Raw genomic sequence first — 20392 nt, forward strand, 5'->3', positions numbered from 1 at the left:
TATATATTCCATTATTCCCACCACCATTCCCACCATTACCATTATATATTCCATTATTCCCACCACCATTCCCACCATTACCATTATATATTCCATTATTCTCCACCACACCCACCATTCTCATTTTTTATTTCCACCTCTCCACTAAGTTTTTCACTATATAAAGAGAGGTGATGAGAGGAAGAAAAGAGGAAAAAAAAAAAACACATTGTTTTTGGATAGTTTTCTCTTTCTCTCCCTCAATATCTCTCACTCTCTCACTCTCACACTATCATTATCTAATTTCTCTCCTTATTTGTTTCTCCCCATCTCTCTCCCTTGTTCCATATAAAAAAAAAATATATAAAAGAAAATAAAACAAAGAAAAAGAGAAAGAAAGCGGAAGCGGATCAAGCGGCGGTGCGATTTTCGAATTTTTCGGCTCTCGGATTCGGCGAGGATTTCGATCACAGGTAGGTACTTAATTTTTAGATTTTTCTAGAATTATTTGGTATATTTGCATGATTTTTAGTATTTAATTGGATTTAGTTGAAAATTAAATATGTATGCTCAAAATCATGATCTCCATGAGTGTTTCGAAAATAAAATATATACTAAATGAATTCCAAAATTAATGAAATTTCGTGGGAAACTAATATGATACCAGTACATTCTACCATGAAATTTTGAGAATTTTGAGAATTTGTTTGGTATATTATTTTATGCTTTCTTTGAAATTTACCAGCTTTTGGAGGAATTGTTACTGACATCAGATAACAACTAAAATTCTTAAACTTTTTACAGTAGTCTTCAATCTCACATTTCTAGTTACTGTAAAAGTTTCAAGTGATTTGGATCTGTTTTCATATGGGATGTAGGGTTAATTCATAATCTGGTCTGAAAATTAAAAAATCTGAAACTGATAGTAAATGGTTTTCAAAATTCATGAAAATTTCTCAGTATGTTATTTTTACTTATATCTTATTAATGTAGAAATTTCATTGAATTTAGATTCATATTTCTAGTGGTTTCTGTGTTATTTGTGCAATCTGGTCAATCAATTGTTAAATCGAAATTAAATATGAGCTTAATGTAAAAATCTGTAAAACTCTTTCCGTAAGCTACATTTCATCATATCTTGCTGCTGTAGAAATTTCAACTCATTTCGAATTCGTTTGCTACAATTTCACTTGTAAAATCACTCATATGTTTAAAATTGATAAAATTCATTGAAAATCCGAAATTAATTGAAAATCATCTGAATATTTCTAAAGAACCTTAAATCTCTGTCACACATTAACTCCTTAATCCATTGAAACAGAAATCTTAGGATCATTAGAATTCCCTGGAAAAATGGTCAGTGCATCCATAATCGTATCCCAATTGCAACCGATCTTTGACAATTTGAATACTTAAGCTATAGCATGTTGTTGGCTCCGAGGTTACTGTCCACGGAAATCCTGAGATATGCCAGGCAATAAGATGTTATAACCTAAGTATTAAATTGCGCAAGGAAAGAACGCACGATTCCCTTCCTTGGATGCTATTCTGGGCCGAAATTGGTGAACCCTAGAACCATTGGTAATCCTCAAGTGTCCATAAATCGAAAATCCAGGAAATCTGAAATTAATTAACTTCAAGAATTTGAATTGATTTGTCTCGAGTCTTCCGGAACCATTGGATTATGGTTTCCAATCTAAGAACCATTAGAGCCCAATTTAGGAACACTAGTGTTGTGTCGTGTCCTAAGTTTTAGGGAGTCCTAGAGTTAGGAGTCCAGCCTCATCACGGACGCTTGCTATGAATAGCAACCGTACCATAGGTCTAGTTACACTAGTCACCCAATCTTTCCTTAAGACAAGCCTAGTAAACTAGAATGTAGGCAAACCTGCATTAGTCTAAGGAACAACTTGCATTTAGGTAAGAATCATACAGCATCTTAGATGAAATCCTAAGATAATAAAATCCTCAACTTGAATTAAATAACTACTTTTAAAACTGTTGAAACAGTCAAATCCGTCTAAGTCGGTGTCCTAGTTGAGTTAGGCATAAGTAGCTTAGCTTAGGTGCACCGAACTACGTCGACTCTGATCCCAGTGAGGCTTGGGTACGTAGGCAGCTTGGATGTCTGACGGCATACCACCCGCGAGTCGGCACCACAACAAATTGTGGTGTTTTGTATATTAATTTTCTTGTAAATGCTTAATCAAATCACTTAGGACTTTCCGTGAAATTAGAATTCTAGGAGAACTTTCACTTAGAATGAATCCAGACAAATTAATAAATCAAGATACACATCTAGGATTCACATTGAAATTAGATCATAGGATGCATGTCACTTAGTTCGCACATTAACATAGAGTTGAATGAGCCATTTAAAATAAATTTAAAGGAGTTAGCTTTTGGAATCGAAGACCGATTATCGGGCAGGAATGGTGCATGTGGCGGATAACTCCCCATACCTTCCATTCTCGTAACCAGGTAGCGAGTCTAGATTTCTGGTTAATTATGGGTCCTAGATCCCACATCTAGGTGGCGACTCTGTCAGTCTCTTTCGTGTGGAATTCGGATTGCCTTAGTGATCCCAAGTTCACAGGAAAGATGGATTCAAATCAACAATTAAAAAACACACGCCAATCGCGTGGATACGAGAGACCAAGAGAGAGAAGGCGCGATGGCTCGCGCCCCACCCCTCTCGCGGGATCGGGTACCACAGTCTGGCGACTCTGCTGGGGACCACCTAACTTCATTACAATTCCAAAGGATAACTCATTTGAATCTATTTTAACTGGCTCATGAAAACTCTATCTCTTTTATGCTTGTTAGATTAGTTTGTATGTTTTATTTTCTCATCACATATACTCAAACTTAATCTAACAAAACCTGAAGGCATCATAGATTGCGCGAACTTATTGCACACACTTACATCACTTTCATCTAAACCCCTGCATCTCACATGCACACACGTCCTATTTTAGGAACCCGGAGTGTTATCTAGCATGGTTGACTGGGATTTCATCACCTGGTGCCTCTGTGCTAGAGAAGCATTCCACCCTTAGCCTAGTACCTTTATGGTACGTAAACGGATCTCTTGTTCACGTACTGATACGCCGGACACTGGTACAGTATATCGAACAGGGATTCGCGCTAAGGGAACTCTTGGCCTTACCCCTAGATTAACCCACACATGCATGTAGTATACGAACACATGTGCATCACGTGTGTGAGCCTAGTTTAGGATATCCTACCTATTTGTGTCTAGATTAGGCCGTAGACCATCTTCTAATGGCTACGATCGGTCCTAGGTACACAAACAAAGTCATGAGTCGAGATCCTCTCTCCACTCCGCTAGATTAGGATTAGGGTTGATGCCTTCAGGTAACACTGATAAAATGTGCAAAGATTAAAAAACTTTCCCTTTGGGGTTAGGATTTAAATCCCATTCATTTCCAAAGATCTCATAGGATTAGTCATTCATGATCCATCCGTTGAAAGCAATCTTATGCTATCTCATCTCATCTCGATCGTACGATTTTTAATCTTATATTATCTGATTCGATCGAGTATCCATACTTCCTTTATATTGGTAGGAACTCATCCTAATCTCATGTTCATGTAATCCTGATTATCCCTGTATCCTTTCTCCTGGCTTACAGACACCATGTCTACTCGTACAATTCTTGATTGGATCCGTGGTACATTAAGAGAATCCCATATCTATGCCATAAGTGAGCAAGAGAAAAATCTCTTCGGTTACGTGGCCACCATCAAGCTCGATTGGGGATTACTCTATGCTGCATCAGAGTGTTGGGATCCCGATCATCATGTCTTCCGTTTTGGCAACCAAGAAATGTGTCCCACCTTTGAAGAATGGTGTGCCTTATTGGAATATCCTGTAGATGGCCCTCTGGTGAAGCCATCTTACGTGTCGGATTATCGTCCTTTGTTCCTTCGCTTGATGAATAATCCAGATGAATCCATGAACTCTTTCATCAAAGACCAGGAAGTGTCCATGCAACAACTGATTGACATTTACCCTCCTGTTGGGCATATTGGTGCTGTTGATATTCAAAAAGCCCGAGGTCGCGCTCTGAGATTCTGCTCCTTTGCTAGGTTCCTCACTGTCCAGCCTTCTCGCTGTGCGTCAGCTGTTCTCTTGGACCTCGTTGATCAGATGGATCGTGGCGCCAATCCAATTCCTACTATGCTTGCAGAAACCTTCAATGGATTGGATGAGATGGCTCGTCTTCGTGCCAGCTCAGGTCCAGGCTCTTATGTTCGATCTTTTGTTGGGTCCTTCTCAGGATGTCCTGCATTACTTCACGTGTGGTTATGCCACAAGCTAAAAATTGCAGCTCCTGTGCATTTTGATCATACGTTATACACCTTCAGTGAATGGCGTCATGATGTTTCTTTCAATCATAAAGGCGATTGGGCTGAGTGGTTGAGTTCTCGCCATGAAGATCAGATTTATTGGCAAATCCCTGGAATCCAAGAAGCTGTCTTCAATACTGGAGAAGCTAACTACGTTCGCCTTCTTGGCCTCAAAAAGACTTCCTTTTATATTCCTGCCAGGATTCAGCGTCAGTATGGAAGGGAGCAATCCATTGTGCCTCCCCTTCGTCATTTCTATCCGCCTGAGGATCTCAAGCCCAAGATTGTCAAAGCCGTTTCATCTGCTTGGGATGTTCGAGTCATCAAATCTTTCAAGGAGTCAGTTGAGGAAGATAGTCGTCCAAAGAAGAAGTCTAGAAAGAGTGCTTAATGTCATGTTTTCTCTTATCAGTCTATCTTTGAAAGATCGAACCATGTACTCAAGCTTTAATGATCTATCAATAAAAGTTCACCTTTTTCTTTCAGTATCTTCGTCTATGCATACATCAGTGTCTACTTCTTTCTGATTTTAAATATGTCTTTCAAATATTACAGGGCCGTAGACACCATAGCTAACCCTAATACTCCTTGGGTTCGGGTCTCTTCTCGATTACAGAGGAAATCTGTATCCCCGCCACCTTCTCTGAGAACCCCAGCATCTCATTCTTTCCCGTCCTCATCCTCACCAATGGCAGAAAACCAGGACAGTCCTCCACTCGCTGCTATCACCGATACTCTTACCTTGATTCTCCGGCAGCTTCAAGAACTCAAGGAAGAGAACCAAGTTATCAAGGCTCAACTTTCTGAGAAGTTCGGACAATCGTTGTCCAAGGATAAAGGGCCTGTGCACCAAGCAGCTACTTCAGCAGCACCTGTCCAGCCAGTATTCATCAATATCCATGATAAAACCGAAGAAGATTTGGAAAAAGAGCAGTATAGCGAGAATCGTAGTAGACCTTCTCAGTCCATGGTTGATAAGTCTGTTATGGAGAAATTAGAGACTCTTACCAGAAAAGTTCAAGACATTCAGTTTCAAGACCAGGGTAGTTTCAATCCCAGTGATCTTACTCTATTTCCCGAAATCCGCCTTCCTGCTAATTTTCAAATGCCCGATTTCGACAAATATGATGGTGTGGGTTGTCCAATCACACATTTACAAATGTTCACCATCATGTGTCAGCCTCAAGGCTTATCTCCTGAGCAAATGGCTCAATTGTTCCCAGTTTCCCTAACCAAGGTTGCTAGGAGATGGTTCATGGTCTTGGACAAGACTCGTTACAGGACATGGAAGGATATCGGCGAGCAATTCATCAGGCAGTTCAAATATGATGATGGGACAGAAATCACCAGAAAGGATTTAGAGAGAACAAAACAAGACTCGAGAGAATCCTTTCTGATTTTTGTGAAAAGATGGAGGAGAATAGCAGCTCAGATGATGGAGCGCCCGTCTGAGGAGGAGCAAGTCCAGATAATCATGAAAAATATTTCCCCCCAGCTCCAGTATCACATGTCATTGCAATACTATCCAGACTTCAAACACTTCATTGTGGCTGGCACCCAGATAGAGGAGGCTATGGCTCAAGGTGTATTCAACCGTAGCAACCCAAATCCTAGAGATTTCAAAAAATCCCCACCAGCCCAAGTCAGTAGTATCTCCCATTCCAATGCTCAATCCTCTAAATCCCAGGAACCTCTAGTAATGGACTATGCTCAACCTGCGACCGCACCTCGGCAACAAGCCCGGGTAGAATTTACTCCTCTTCCCATTCCATCTTCGGAGGTGCTTAAGCAGTGTCTGGCTTCAGGTCGCATAACCCTACCTGCCACCCGGCCTCCCCCCAATCCTTTACCTGCCAATTGGCGAGCCGACCTACACTGTGAGTATCACAGGGGTCCTGGTCATCTTACAGACAATTGCATCGCCTTGAAATTCAGAATCCAGAAACTTATTGATGAGAAAGTCATTGCATTCCAACCAAGACCCAATGTCACCCAAAACCCGCTACCTGGTCATGCTAATCCTCCCGCTGCCGTTAATGCCATAACCATAGGAGATCCTGAGTTTGACCCTCTCACCCTCATATGTGCTTTAGAACCCATTTCTGAACCCGAAATCATCTTCTGTGATGAATCATACCTGAGGGAGTCTGTACCTCCCTTGGTAATCACCTATGAGCCACAAGTCCCTCAAATTATCACCTATGGTGAGCCAGAATTGGATGAAGTCAGACATGTGACAAGGGGTGGAAGAATTTTCAAACCTGCTGAATTAAGAGTCGAAAATCCAGGGGCATTGGCTCGAGGAGAGGAGCCGCAATACGTGAAGGACCCAGATGATGAAGTTGTTCAGCAGTTGAAGAAAACTCAGGCTGTCATATCTGTTTGGGGGTTGTTGATAGCATCGAAGAAACACAGAGAGGCTGTGTTGAAAGAACTGAATACCACACAGGTGTCCTCAGAAATATCTCCAGAGCAACTAGCTGAAGTTGTCGCTCTGACACACGCCACCAGGGCCATTAGTTTCTCAGACCAGGAGCTGCCTCCTCAAGGTCGGAATCATGCTAGAGCTCTTCATGTCACTGTTGTTTGCGAAGGCAAGAAAGTACCGTCTGTGCTGGTAGATAATGGATCCGCGTTGAATGTATGTCCATTAAGAACTGCCATTACCTTGGGTTTCGGTCCCACTGATTTTGCCGAATCAACCCTTGGTATCCTCGCATATGACAATACCCGCAGAAATGTGGTCGGAGTCCTTACCACCAGGATCGTTATAGGCGGTCAAGAATTTGAGGTGGAATTTCAAGTTATTGATATCAAAGCCTCGTTCAATATACTTCTGGGACGACCCTGGTTGCATAAGGAAGGTGTTGTTGCCTCAACCCTTCATCAAAAACTGAAGTTCATTAAAGAAGGAAAATTGATCACTGTCAGAGGCGACGAAGAGCCAGAAATAGGGCAGATAACAGGAGAAACTCGGATTCTTCCAGTTACAAAAGCAGATGATTACAACTTGAATGGTTTCGCATTCGATGTTACTGCTATTTCCTATGAAGATGCCTCTCGGGAGGAGTTGTATTTGCCTTTTGCCATCAGTCCTGTGGTTGCCAAGATGATGAGAAAAATGAACTACTTTCCGGGTATGAATTTAGGCCGTGATCCAAGCAAAGCGTCTCACTGGCGCCCAATCAAAGCAAACTCTGGAGCTTTCGGTCTTGGGTATATACCTACCGAGGAGGAGGAGGAATCCATGAAAGAATTGTTGAAATTGAAGGAAGAAATCCGCCGCACTGGAAGGATACTCCCGATGACTCCATATTCCTTATCAATGAATGGTCACTTTATCAAAGAAGGTGAGACTTCTCCATACTATGGGTTTTCTGAACCATGGTATGACTCAGTAACAGGGATCATGATACCAGGTTTTGAAATATTCAGTGGCCTTGCTCTCCCAGAAACAGAACCGCCGGTATATTGTGTTGAAAAAACTGTTGAGGATTGGATAGTCTGCCTTGAGCCAGATATGTTGGGGTCTTTGTTCGAAGAAGATGTGCCTGATGTTGTTTGTCAGGAGTTGCCCGTTTTAGATCATTCTAAAAAGCAAGAAGAGACTGACTGTGAAGATGTGCTGGTGGCAGTTATTCAGAGTAATGATACCTTTACTGAACCTCAGAGTCAGATTGCACCTGCAACAGAAAATCTTTCAAACTGGAGTTCTGATGTTTTTCCACCTTATTATATTGCTAAGTCAAGTCTAGTCAAGTCGAGTGAATCGGTGTCAGTGCCTAGTCCAGGCGAGTCATTTTCTGAGTTTATTTACTATGTGAATCCTGAGCCTGTTCAGGATGAGTCCAATGATAATGATGTAACTTCTTTCAATTCAATGAAATCTGATTCTCAGTATGTCTCTGTGTTTGCTTCTGACTTTAATAATAATGATAACACTCCCTCCTCAGACGAGGAAGAGGGGATCGACGAAACTCCCTTTGAATTACAGCATATGCTCAAACAAGAGGAGGAGCGCCGAGCCCAGCCTCTTAAAGATGAAATCGAAATTATAAACATCGGAACAGAAGATTTAATACAGGAAATACGAATTGGAAATACTCTATCATCTGAAGAGCGCGATGAATTAATAAACCTACTTAAGGAATATAAAGAAGTTTTTGCCTGGTCCTACAAAGATATGCCCGGGTTGAGCGAAGACATTGTTCAACACAAGCTACCTTTGTTGCCTGGGATTAAACCTAAAAAGCAGAAGCTAAGGAGAATGAAGCCTGAGTGGGTCCTGAAAGTAGAAGAAGAGGTTACTAAGCAGTTGAATGCTGGATTTCTGCAAGTGGTGGAATATCCAGAATGGCTCGCAAATATAGTACCTGTACCAAAGAAAGATGGAAAGGTGAGAATGTGTGTAGATTTTAGGGATTTGAACAAGGCAAGTCCAAAAGATGATTTCCCTCTACCACATATCGATATCTTGGTGGACAATACGGCCGGGCATGAATTACTATCTTTCATGGATGGTTTCTCGGGCTACAATCAAATTAAGATGGCACCCGAGGACATGGCTAAGACCTCGTTCATTACACAATGGGGGACATATTGCTATCGGGTAATGCCATTTGGTCTTAAGAATGCTGGTGCGACGTATCAAAGAGCAGCTACAGCCTTACTCCATGACATGATACATAGAGAAGTCGAAGTTTATGTCGATGATATGATTGTAAAGGCCAGGGAAAGGAGGGATCACATCCCAAACCTCAAGAAGTTCTTTGAAAGAATACTCAAATACCAGCTTCGCCTGAATCCTAGCAAGTGTGTATTCGGGGTTACCTCTGGTAAGTTGTTAGGATTCATGGTGAGTCAAAGGGGTATAGAGGTGGATCCTCAGAAGATTAAGGCTATCCAGGAGATGCCGCCGCCTAGAACCGAGAAGGAAATTCGGGGATTCCTAGGAAGGATACAGTTCCTAAGGCGATTCATCGCTCATCTGACATCAACTTGTGAACCTATCTTTAAGCTCTTAAAGAAGAACTCTTCCAAAGAATGGACAGAGGAATGTCAGCAGGCCTTTGAAAAGATAAAGCAAAGTTTGTCTGAACCACCGATAGTAGCACCAGTGATACCGGGGCATCCATTGCTGCTTTACTTGTCAGTAACAGAAACCACCATGGGGTGTATGCTAGCGCAACAAGACCCAGAAACTAAGCATGAAAAGGCTGTGTATTATCTTAGTAAGAAAATGTTGGAGTATGAACAGAAGTACACTGTCCTGGAAAAAACCTGCTTAGCCTTGGTTTGGGCTACTCAACGACTCAGGCATTACCTTTTATCACATAAGGTCTTGCTTTTGTCAAGGATGGATCCTTTGAAGTATCTATTTGAAAAACCAGCCCTAACAGGCAGGACTGCCAGATGGTTATTGTTGTTGTCTGAATTTGACATCACTCATGTAACCCAAAAATCAGTAAAGGGCCGAGCCATTGCTGAACAATTGGCAGAAGCACCCCGAGAAGAAAATCAGCCTTTCAAGACGATGTTCCCAGATGAAGAGATCATGATGGTAGAAGATGAATATCCAGAAACTGGTTGGACCCTCTATTTTGATGGAGCAGCAAACCAAACAGGGCAAGGAGTAGGGGCATTGCTTGTGTCACCCCGAAATGAGCATGTTCCCCTTGCAGTTAAGTTACAATTCAATTGCACCAACAATATGGCAGAGTATGAAGCATGCATTGTTGGGCTTGAGGCAGCATTGGCCTTAGGCATAGAGAATCTTGACGTATATGGAGATTCAATGTTAATCATTTGCCAAACCCAAGGAGAATGGAGAACCAAAGAAGAAAAGTTGCTGCCATATCATGAATACTTGGATATTCTCGCTAAGCAATTCCAGCACATCACTTTCAGTTATTTGCCAAGGTTGAAGAATAGATTCGCCGATGCCTTAGCGACGTTAGCTTCTATGATTGACATACCTCACAATATGAAAATGAGGCCCATCACGGTTCAAGAGCAATGGGCTCCTGCATATGTTGATGCTATAGAGATAGCTGCAAGATGTCCCGATGGTAAACCATGGTATACGGACATAAAGAACTACATCTCGGGCCAGGGGCATCCCAATGAGGCGTCGAATAAGGAGATAAGGACTTTGCAGAGATTGGCGGCTAACTTTGTCATTTGTGGAGGAGAGCTGTATCGACGGTCCTTCGACGGAATTCAACTCTTATGTGTCACTGAAGATCAGGCAGAAGAAATTCTCGCAGATGTTCATGAAGGGGTGTGTGGACCTCATATGAATGGGAAGATGTTGTCAAAGAAGATCCTACGTCTGGGGTACTATTGGCCAACATTGGAAGCAGATTGTCACACATTTGTGAAGAAATGCTATAAATGTCAGATACATGCGAATCTCATCCATGTACCACCTACCGAATTGCATTCTCTTACTTCTCCTTGGCCGTTTTCGGTTTGGGGAATTGACATTATTGGCAAAATTTCCCCTAAGTCATCCAGTGGTCACGAGTACATACTCGTTGCAATTGACTACTTCACTAAGTGGGTTGAGGCCGCTTCTTATGCAAAGCTTACATCCGCATCAGTTGCTAAATTCATACGAACCAACATCATATGCAGATATGGGATTCCCCATGAACTTATCTCAGATAACGGATCTCATTTCAAGAAAGAAGTTATCATTCTTTGCGAAGAGTTCAAGATTAAGCATCACAAATCCTCACCTTATCGGCCGCAGACAAATGGAGCAGTGGAAGCTGCAAACAAAAATGTCAAGACTATCATTAGCAAGATGTCAGAAACTTATAGGGATTGGTCGAATAAGTTGCCGTACGCCTTGTGGGCTTACAGAACATCAATTAGAGCTTCAACTGGGGCAACCCCTTACTCTCTTGTTTATGGTATGGAAGCAGTGCTACCTGTAGAGATTCGTGTACCTTCGCTCCGAGTATTGGCTGAAGTCAAGTTGCCAGAAAATGAATGGGCAGACGCCAGATATAAAGAGCTGAATATGCTAGATGAAAAGAGGTTAAAAGCGCTTTACCATGTGCAGGGTTATCAGCGCAGAATAGCCCGGGCTTTTAATAAAAAGGTTAAAATCAGAGATCTCGAAGAAGGCAACCTTGTTCTAAAAGAAAACCGAGCACCAGTGTTTGACCCAAGAGGCAAATTCAAGCCTAATTGGTCAGGGCCATACATCGTGGACCAAATCTTACCTGGAAAAGCCGTCAAGCTCCGTAATTTAAATGGAGAAATATTGCCGGAACCAACAAATCTTGATCAACTCAAGAGGTTCTATGCTTGAACACCAGAAGGCCGTCTTTTGGCCGAATAAAACCCAAATTCATAACCCAAAATCAAAAAATATATAACCTTTTGCAAACCCTTTTGAGCCTACATAAAATTTTCCTTCAAAACCCAATGTACTAGGGGCATTCCCCTGAACTACGCATGACCTGATTCCTACACTGGGATACGTAGGCAACCTGTTCACAGGTTCGGTTGAAACTCTTGCAAAACCTTAAGCCATTTTTTGAAAAGCTCTACCTCACCTGTAAAGTCCTTTTGGTGTTCAAGTAAAAAAAAAAAAAAAAAAAAAAAAAAAAAAAAAAAAGAGAATGGAGCTTGAAGATCCGCTAGATTGAAAACCTGAAAAGGCGATCTAGGCAAAATTTAGGATCATTCCCCTGCTAAGTTGAAAACCTGAAAAGGCAGCTTAGGCAAAAGTTAAGGGGGTAGCCTGCTGAGTCAAAAACCTGAAAAGGCGATTCAGGCAAAAGTTAAGGTTGAACGGTCCGCCAAGTTGAAAATCTAAAAAGGAATACTTGGTCGTGGTAAGATGGGGTTCACGCCAGAAGAATTACATCGACCTCTGAACTCTCAGTAGGTCAGGCAAAAATAACAATGATTCCCGAAACTAAGGGCATTAATTTCAAAACAATCCGAAAGTTGATAGAAGGATATATGAAGTATCACTGTCTTAAAAAATAAGTTAAGATGTTTATCAGTGGAGAAACATTCTTTAAAAGAGGCTAACCTAACCCAAAAGAAAATACTGATAAGTCAGAAGCATCACGAGATCACTTGAGTAATCTTTCTTATTTTGTCTTTTTATTACCAATGTCTGTGGTTCTATTTTTAGAAAAATTTACAAATGCTATTTTAAAGAATTGTTGTAGGGTGCAATCACTCTGAAGGCAGGTTCATTAACAGATTCCGAGAAACTTGGAAAAGGTGCGACTGTCATGAATGGTGAAAAATCGTTGCAAGAATGATCTCTGGTCAATGAATAGAAGAAGGTTAGAAGGCCTTAAACTGGGGCAGGTTGCTAATGAAGTGGCATCTCATGTTCAAGCCTTGAAAGACCTTTGCTGCATGGTGGTATGGAATCATTTGCTTCCAAAGTTGTTAATTAGAGATTTCAGTTCCTTTTCTCTGATAATCTATGTCAAAGCTCAAATTATCTCTGAATTCATTTGAAAATGGTCTCTTCTCTTTAAGCATCATATAAATGTGATGTCTCATTTCTTGGAATTCGTATAAATACGATAGTCCATTGTCCTTGAGTTAACTTTGAGCATCATATAAATATGGTGTCTCATTTGTTTGAAATCCGTATAAATACGTTATTTCATTCATTCTGAGTCCATTCAAAAATGTTCTCTTATTCTCTTTGAGCATCATACAAATAGGATACCTCATTTCCTTGGAACTCCGTAAAAATACGTTATTCCATTATCTTCTGAGTCCATTCAAAAATGTTCTCTTATTCTCTTTGAGCATCATACAAATATGATACCTCATTTCCTTGGAACTCCATAAAAATACGGTATTCCATTCCCTTCTGAGTCCATTCAAAAATGTTCTCTTTGAGCATCATACAAATATGATACCTCATTTCCTTGGAATTCCGTAATTCATCAAATCCAATTCTACGTTAAATTCAAATTCCCAAAATTCATCAAGTCCAATTCTACGTCAAATTCAAATTCCCAAAATTCATCAAGTCCAATTCTACGTTAAATTCAAATTCCCAAAATTCATCAAGTCTAATTCTACGTCAAATTCAAATTCCCAAAATTCATCAAATCCAATTCTACGTCAAATTCAAATTCCCCAAATTCATCAAATCCAATTCTACGTCAAATTCAAATTCATGAAAAAATCTCCAAATTCTTCATTGTCAAATTCATTAATTCATCTCAACCGAAGATTGAAGCCGTAAAAATACGGTATTTCATTCTAAGTCCATTCAAAAATGTTCTCTTATTCCCTTTGAGCATCATACAAATATGATACCTCATTTCCTTGGAACTCCGTAAAAATACGGTGTTCCATTCTCTTCGAGTCCATACAACTACGTTCTCTTATTCTCTTTGAGCATCATACAAATATGATACCTCATTTGCTTGGAACTCCGTAAAAATACGGTATTCCATTCTCTTCAAATCCATACAACTATGGTTTCTTACTCTCTTTGAGCATCATACAAATGTGATGTTTCATTTCCTTGGAAACCGTAAAAATATGGTATTTCATTCTGAGTCCATTCAAAAATGGTCTTTTCTCTTTGAACATCATATAAATGTGATGTCGAGCGGCACCGCAGCGGGATTTTGTTTTTTATTATTATTGCATTCCAATTCTAGGACTTCGTTTAGGGTCTTGCATTAGGTAGTAAATGTTTGCGTCTAAGTTCCGTTTTGTGTAGAGTCTTTTGTCGATTAAAGCTACGCAAAATGGTTCTGTCATTTTAACTTTGGTATTTGATGACTACGTCATCTTTACCAAAGAGGGGCATCTGTAGACACCCCCATTTTGCTCTGCTTTGATCAACAAAGAAATTAGGGTTTCGCTGTCAATTTTTCAGTATTTTCCATTCCCGTGTTCATCCCTTACGCTTTCTCAAATCTTTCTGGTCATTCCTGCAATGTTCTGATTTTTTTTTCCGTTGAGTATTGAGAAGGGTTATTCATGAGAATCCGAGCAAAAGAGAATGTGGGACCCGCTGGTGTGGGACCCGTTTGTGTGGGACCCGCTGGTGTGGGACCTGCTAGTGTGGGACCCGTTTGTGTGGGACCTGCTGATGTGGGACCCGTTTGTGTGGGACCCGCTGATGTGGGACCCGCTTGTGTAGGGCCCGCTGATGTGGGGCCCGCTTGTGCGGAACCCACAAAGTGGGACTCACCATTAGCATGACTTAACTTTCTCTACCATTTCCACTAACTTCATTTTTCCCTTTAAAATAACACCATTATCTCCATTACCATTATATATTCCATTATCCCCACCACCATTATCTCCATTACCATTATATATTCCATTATCCCCACCACCATTCCCACCATTACCATTATATATTCCATTATCCCCACCACCATTCCCACCATTACCATTATATATTCCATTATTCCCACCACCATTCCCACCATTACCATTATATATTCCATTATTCCCACCACCATTCCCACCATTACCATTATATATTCCATTATTCTCCACCACACCCACCATTCTCATTTTTTATTTCCACCTCTCCACTAAGTTTTTCACTATATAAAGAGAGGTGATGAGAGGAAGAAAAGAGGAAAAAAAAAAAACACATTGTTTTTGGATAGTTTTCTCTTTCTCTCCCTCAATATCTCTCACTCTCTCACTCTCACACTATCATTATCTAATTTCTCTCCTTATTTGTTTCTCCCCATCTCTCTCCCTTGTTCCATATAAAAAAAAAATATATAAAAGAAAATAAAACAAAGAAAAAGAGAAAGAAAGCGGAAGCGGATCAAGCGGCGGTGCGATTTTCGAATTTTTCGGCTCTCGGATTCGGCGAGGATTTCGATCACAGGTAGGTACTTAATTTTTAGATTTTTCTAGAATTATTTGGTATATTTGCATGATTTTTAGTATTTAATTGGATTTAGTTGAAAATTAAATATGTATGCTCAAAATCATGATCTCCATGAGTGTTTCGAAAATAAAATATATACTAAATGAATTCCAAAATTAATGAAATTTCGTGGGAAACTAATATGATACCAGTACATTCTACCATGAAATTTTGAGAATTTTGAGAATTTGTTTGGTATATTATTTTATGCTTTCTTTGAAATTTACCAGCTTTTGGAGGAATTGTTACTGACATCAGATAACAACTAAAATTCTTAAACTTTTTACAGTAGTCTTCAATCTCACATTTCTAGTTACTGTAAAAGTTTCAAGTGATTTGGATCTGTTTTCATATGGGATGTAGGGTTAATTCATAATCTGGTCTGAAAATTAAAAAATCTGAAACTGATAGTAAATGGTTTTCAAAATTCATGAAAATTTCTCAGTATGTTATTTTTACTTATATCTTATTAATGTAGAAATTTCATTGAATTTAGATTCATATTTCTAGTGGTTTCTGTGTTATTTGTGCAATCTGGTCAATCAATTGTTAAATCGAAATTAAATATGAGCTTAATGTAAAAATCTGTAAAACTCTTTCCGTAAGCTACATTTCATCATATCTTGCTGCTGTAGAAATTTCAACTCATTTCGAATTCGTTTGCTACAATTTCACTTGTAAAATCACTCATATGTTTAAAATTGATAAAATTCATTGAAAATCCGAAATTAATTGAAAATCATCTGAATATTTCTAAAGAACCTTAAATCTCTGTCACACATTAACTCCTTAATCCATTGAAACAGAAATCTTAGGATCATTAGAATTCCCTGGAAAAATGGTCAGTGCATCCATAATCGTATCCCAATTGCAACCGATCTTTGACAATTTGAATACTTAAGCTATAGCATGTTGTTGGCTCCGAGGTTACTGTCCACGGAAATCCTGAGATATGCCAGGCAATAAGATGTTATAACCTAAGTATTAAATTGCGCAAGGAAAGAACGCACGATTCCCTTCCTTGGATGCTATTCTGGGCCGAAATTGGTGAACCCTAGAACCATTGGTAATCCTCAAGTGTCCATAAATCGAAAATCCAGGAAATCTGAAATTAATTAACTTCAAGAATTTGAATTGATTTGTCTCGAGTCTTCCGGAACCATTGGATTATGGTTTCCAATCTAAGAACCATTAGAGCCCAATTTAGGAACACTAGTGTTGTGTCGTGTCCTAAGTTTTAGGGAGTCCTAGAGTTAGGAGTCCAGCCTCATCACGGACGCTTGCTATGAATAGCAACCGTACCATAGGTCTAGTTACACTAGTCACCCAATCTTTCCTTAAGACAAGCCTAGTAAACTAGAATGTAGGCAAACCTGCATTAGTCTAAGGAACAACTTGCATTTAGGTAAGAATCATACAGCATCTTAGATGAAATCCTAAGATAATAAAATCCTCAACTTGAATTAAATAACTACTTTTAAAACTGTTGAAACAGTCAAATCCGTCTAAGTCGGTGTCCTAGTTGAGTTAGGCATAAGTAGCTTAGCTTAGGTGCACCGAACTACGTCGACTCTGATCCCAGTGAGGCTTGGGTACGTAGGCAGCTTGGATGTCTGACGGCATACCACCCGCGAGTCGGCACCACAACAAATTGTGGTGTTTTGTATATTAATTTTCTTGTAAATGCTTAATCAAATCACTTAGGACTTTCCGTGAAATTAGAATTCTAGGAGAACTTTCACTTAGAATGAATCCAGACAAATTAATAAATCAAGATACACATCTAGGATTCACATTGAAATTAGATCATAGGATGCATGTCACTTAGTTCGCACATTAACATAGAGTTGAATGAGCCATTTAAAATAAATTTAAAGGAGTTAGCTTTTGGAATCGAAGACCGATTATCGGGCAGGAATGGTGCATGTGGCGGATAACTCCCCATACCTTCCATTCTCGTAACCAGGTAGCGAGTCTAGATTTCTGGTTAATTATGGGTCCTAGATCCCACATCTAGGTGGCGACTCTGTCAGTCTCTTTCGTGTGGAATTCGGATTGCCTTAGTGATCCCAAGTTCACAGGAAAGATGGATTCAAATCAACAATTAAAAAACACACGCCAATCGCGTGGATACGAGAGACCAAGAGAGAGAAGGCGCGATGGCTCGCGCCCCACCCCTCTCGCGGGATCGGGTACCACAGGCCCCTCATAAATGGACTCGAAAAATGAGACACTGTTCACAAACGGGCTCAAGGAGGATATGGGGCCATTCACAAATGGAGTCGGAAAATGAGACACCGCTCACAAACGGGGTGAAGGAGGATAGAAGGCCATTCACAAATGGACTCAGAAAATGCGACACCGTGCACAAACGGGCTTATAGAGGATATGAGGCCATTCATAAATGGACTCGGGAAATGAGATACCGTTCACAAATGGCCCAAGGAGGAGATGAGATATAAGTTTTGAATGTATTCTGAAAATGAGACACCGTTGACAAACGGGCGCAAAGAGGGTAAGAGACCTTTCACAAATGGACTCGAAAAATGAGACACCATCACAAACGAGCTCAAAGAGGATAAGAGACCATTCACCAATGGACTCTGGAAATGAGACACTGTTCACAAACGGGCTCAAGGAGGACATGAGACCATTAACAAATGGACTCAGAAAATGAGATACTATTCACAAACGGGCTCAAAGAGGATAAGAGAACAGTAACAAATGGACTCCAAAAATGAGACACCGTTCACAAACGGGCTCAAAGAGGATAAGAGACCATTCACAAATGGACTCGGGAAATGAGTCACCGTTCACAAACCGGCTCAAGGAGGACATGAGATATCATTTCAGAATGGATTCTGAAAATAAGTCACCGTTCAGAAACGGGCTCAAAGAGGATAAGAGACCATTCACAAATGGCCCCGAAAAATAAGACACCGTTCACAAACGGGCTCAAAGGGGATAAGAGACCATTCACAAATAGACTTTGGAAATGAGACATCATTCACAAACGAGCTCATGGAGGACATGAGACCATTCACAAATGGACTTAGAAAATAAGATACCGTTCACAAACGGGCTCTAAGAGCATCAGAGACCATTCACAAATGGACTCGAAAAATGAGACACCGTTCACAAACGGGCTCAAAGAGGATAAGAGACCATTCACAAATGGACTCAGAAAATGAGTCACCGTTCACAAGCGGGCTCAAAGACGATAAGAGAGCATTCACAAATGGACTTGGGAAATGAGACACCGTTCACAAATAGGCTCAAGGAAGACATGAGACCATTCACAAATGGACTCAGAAAATGAGATACCTTTCACAAACGGGCTTAGAGAGGATATGAGGCCATTCACAAATGGACTCAAAAATTGAGACACCATTCACAAACGGGCTCAAGGAGGATATGAGGCCATTCACAAGTGGACTTAGAAAATGATACACCGTTCATAAACGGGCTCATGGAGGACATGAGACAATTCACAAATGGACTCAGAAAATTAGATACCGTTTTCAAACGGGCTCCAAGAGGATACGAGGCCATTCACAAATGAACTTGAAAAATAAGACACTGTTCACGAACGGGCTCAAGGAGGATATCGGGCCATTTAGAAATGGACTCGAAAAATGAGACACTGTTCACAAGCGGGCTTATGGAGGATATGAGGCCATTCAGGAATGGACTCAGAAAATGAGACACCGTGCACAAACGGGGTTAAAGAGGATATGAGGCCATTCATAAATGGACTAGGAAAATGAGATATCGTTCACGAACGGGCCGAAGGAGGACATGAGATATAATTTTTGATTGGATTCTGAAAATGAAACACCGTTCACAAACGGCCGCAAAGAGGATAAGAGACTATTCACAAGTGGACTCGCAAAATGAGACACCGTTTACAAATGTGCTCAAAGAGGATAAGAGACCATTCAGAAATGGACTCTGGAAATGAGACACCATTCATAAACGGGCTCAAGGAGGACGTGAGACCATTCACAAATGTACTCAGAAAATGAGATACCGTTCACAAACAGGCTCAAAGAGGATAAGAGACCATTCACAAATGGGCTCCGAAAATGGGACACCGTTCACAAACGGGCTCAAGGACGATAAGAGATCATTCCCAAATGGAATCGAAAAATGAGACACCGTTAATAAACGTCCACAAGGGGAATATGAGATATCATTTTCGAATGGATTTTGAAAATGAGACACCGTTCACAAACGGGCTCAAAGAGGGTAAGAGACCATTCACAAATGGACTCAGAAAATGAGACACCATTCACAAACGACTCAAAGAGGATAAGAAACCTTTCACAAATGGACTCGGGAAATGAGACACCATTCACAAATGAGCTCAAAGAGGACATAAGACCATTCACAAATGGACTCAGAAAATGAGATACCATTCACAAACGGGCTCAAAGAGGATAAGTGACCTTTCGCAAAAGGACACCGAAAATGAGACACCGTTCACAAACGGGCTGAAAGAGGATAAGAGACCATTAACAAATTGTAGACACCCCCATTTTGCTCCGCTTTAATGAACAGCGTTAGTGTTTTCCTATCAGTCTTCTAGTGTCTTTTTCTTTCCGCGTCTGTCTCTTAGATTTTTAAATCTTTTCGGTCATTTCCGTCATGATCCGCGTTGCCTTGCTGAGTGTTGAGAGGGGTTAGTCGCAAGAATCAAAACAAGAGAGAATATGGACCCATTGGGTGGGCCCGCGTTGAACATTTTGACTGGAATAGGATCAAGTCAGTGTACCCTGCATTGTTTTTATTAAATGAGAGTGTTGAGCTCATGGCTTCTCATGCTGTGACCCACCAATCGAATAGTTTGGATCATCTAACGGAATCAATTCACGGAGCACGAATTAAATTACATTGCAGCCCACTATTTGAACGGTCAAGATCATCAATTATTTCCCATCAAATGAACGGTTCGGATCGTATAGAGTTCTGAATGAAAATCTAAGAAGGTGTGGGACCCGATCCCGCGAGAGGGGTGGGGCGCGAGCCGCCACACTCCCTCTTGGTCTCTCGTACCCACGCGATTGGCGTGTGCATTTTTATTATTGATTTTAATTCATCTTTTATGTGAACTTGGGATCACTAAGACAATCC

Source organism: Tasmannia lanceolata, unplaced genomic scaffold (assembly GCF_043159265.1).
Source record: "Tasmannia lanceolata isolate RefF3 unplaced genomic scaffold, GAP_Taslan_0.1 ptg000008l, whole genome shotgun sequence".
NCBI classification, from domain to species: Eukaryota; Viridiplantae; Streptophyta; class Magnoliopsida; order Canellales; family Winteraceae; genus Tasmannia; species Tasmannia lanceolata.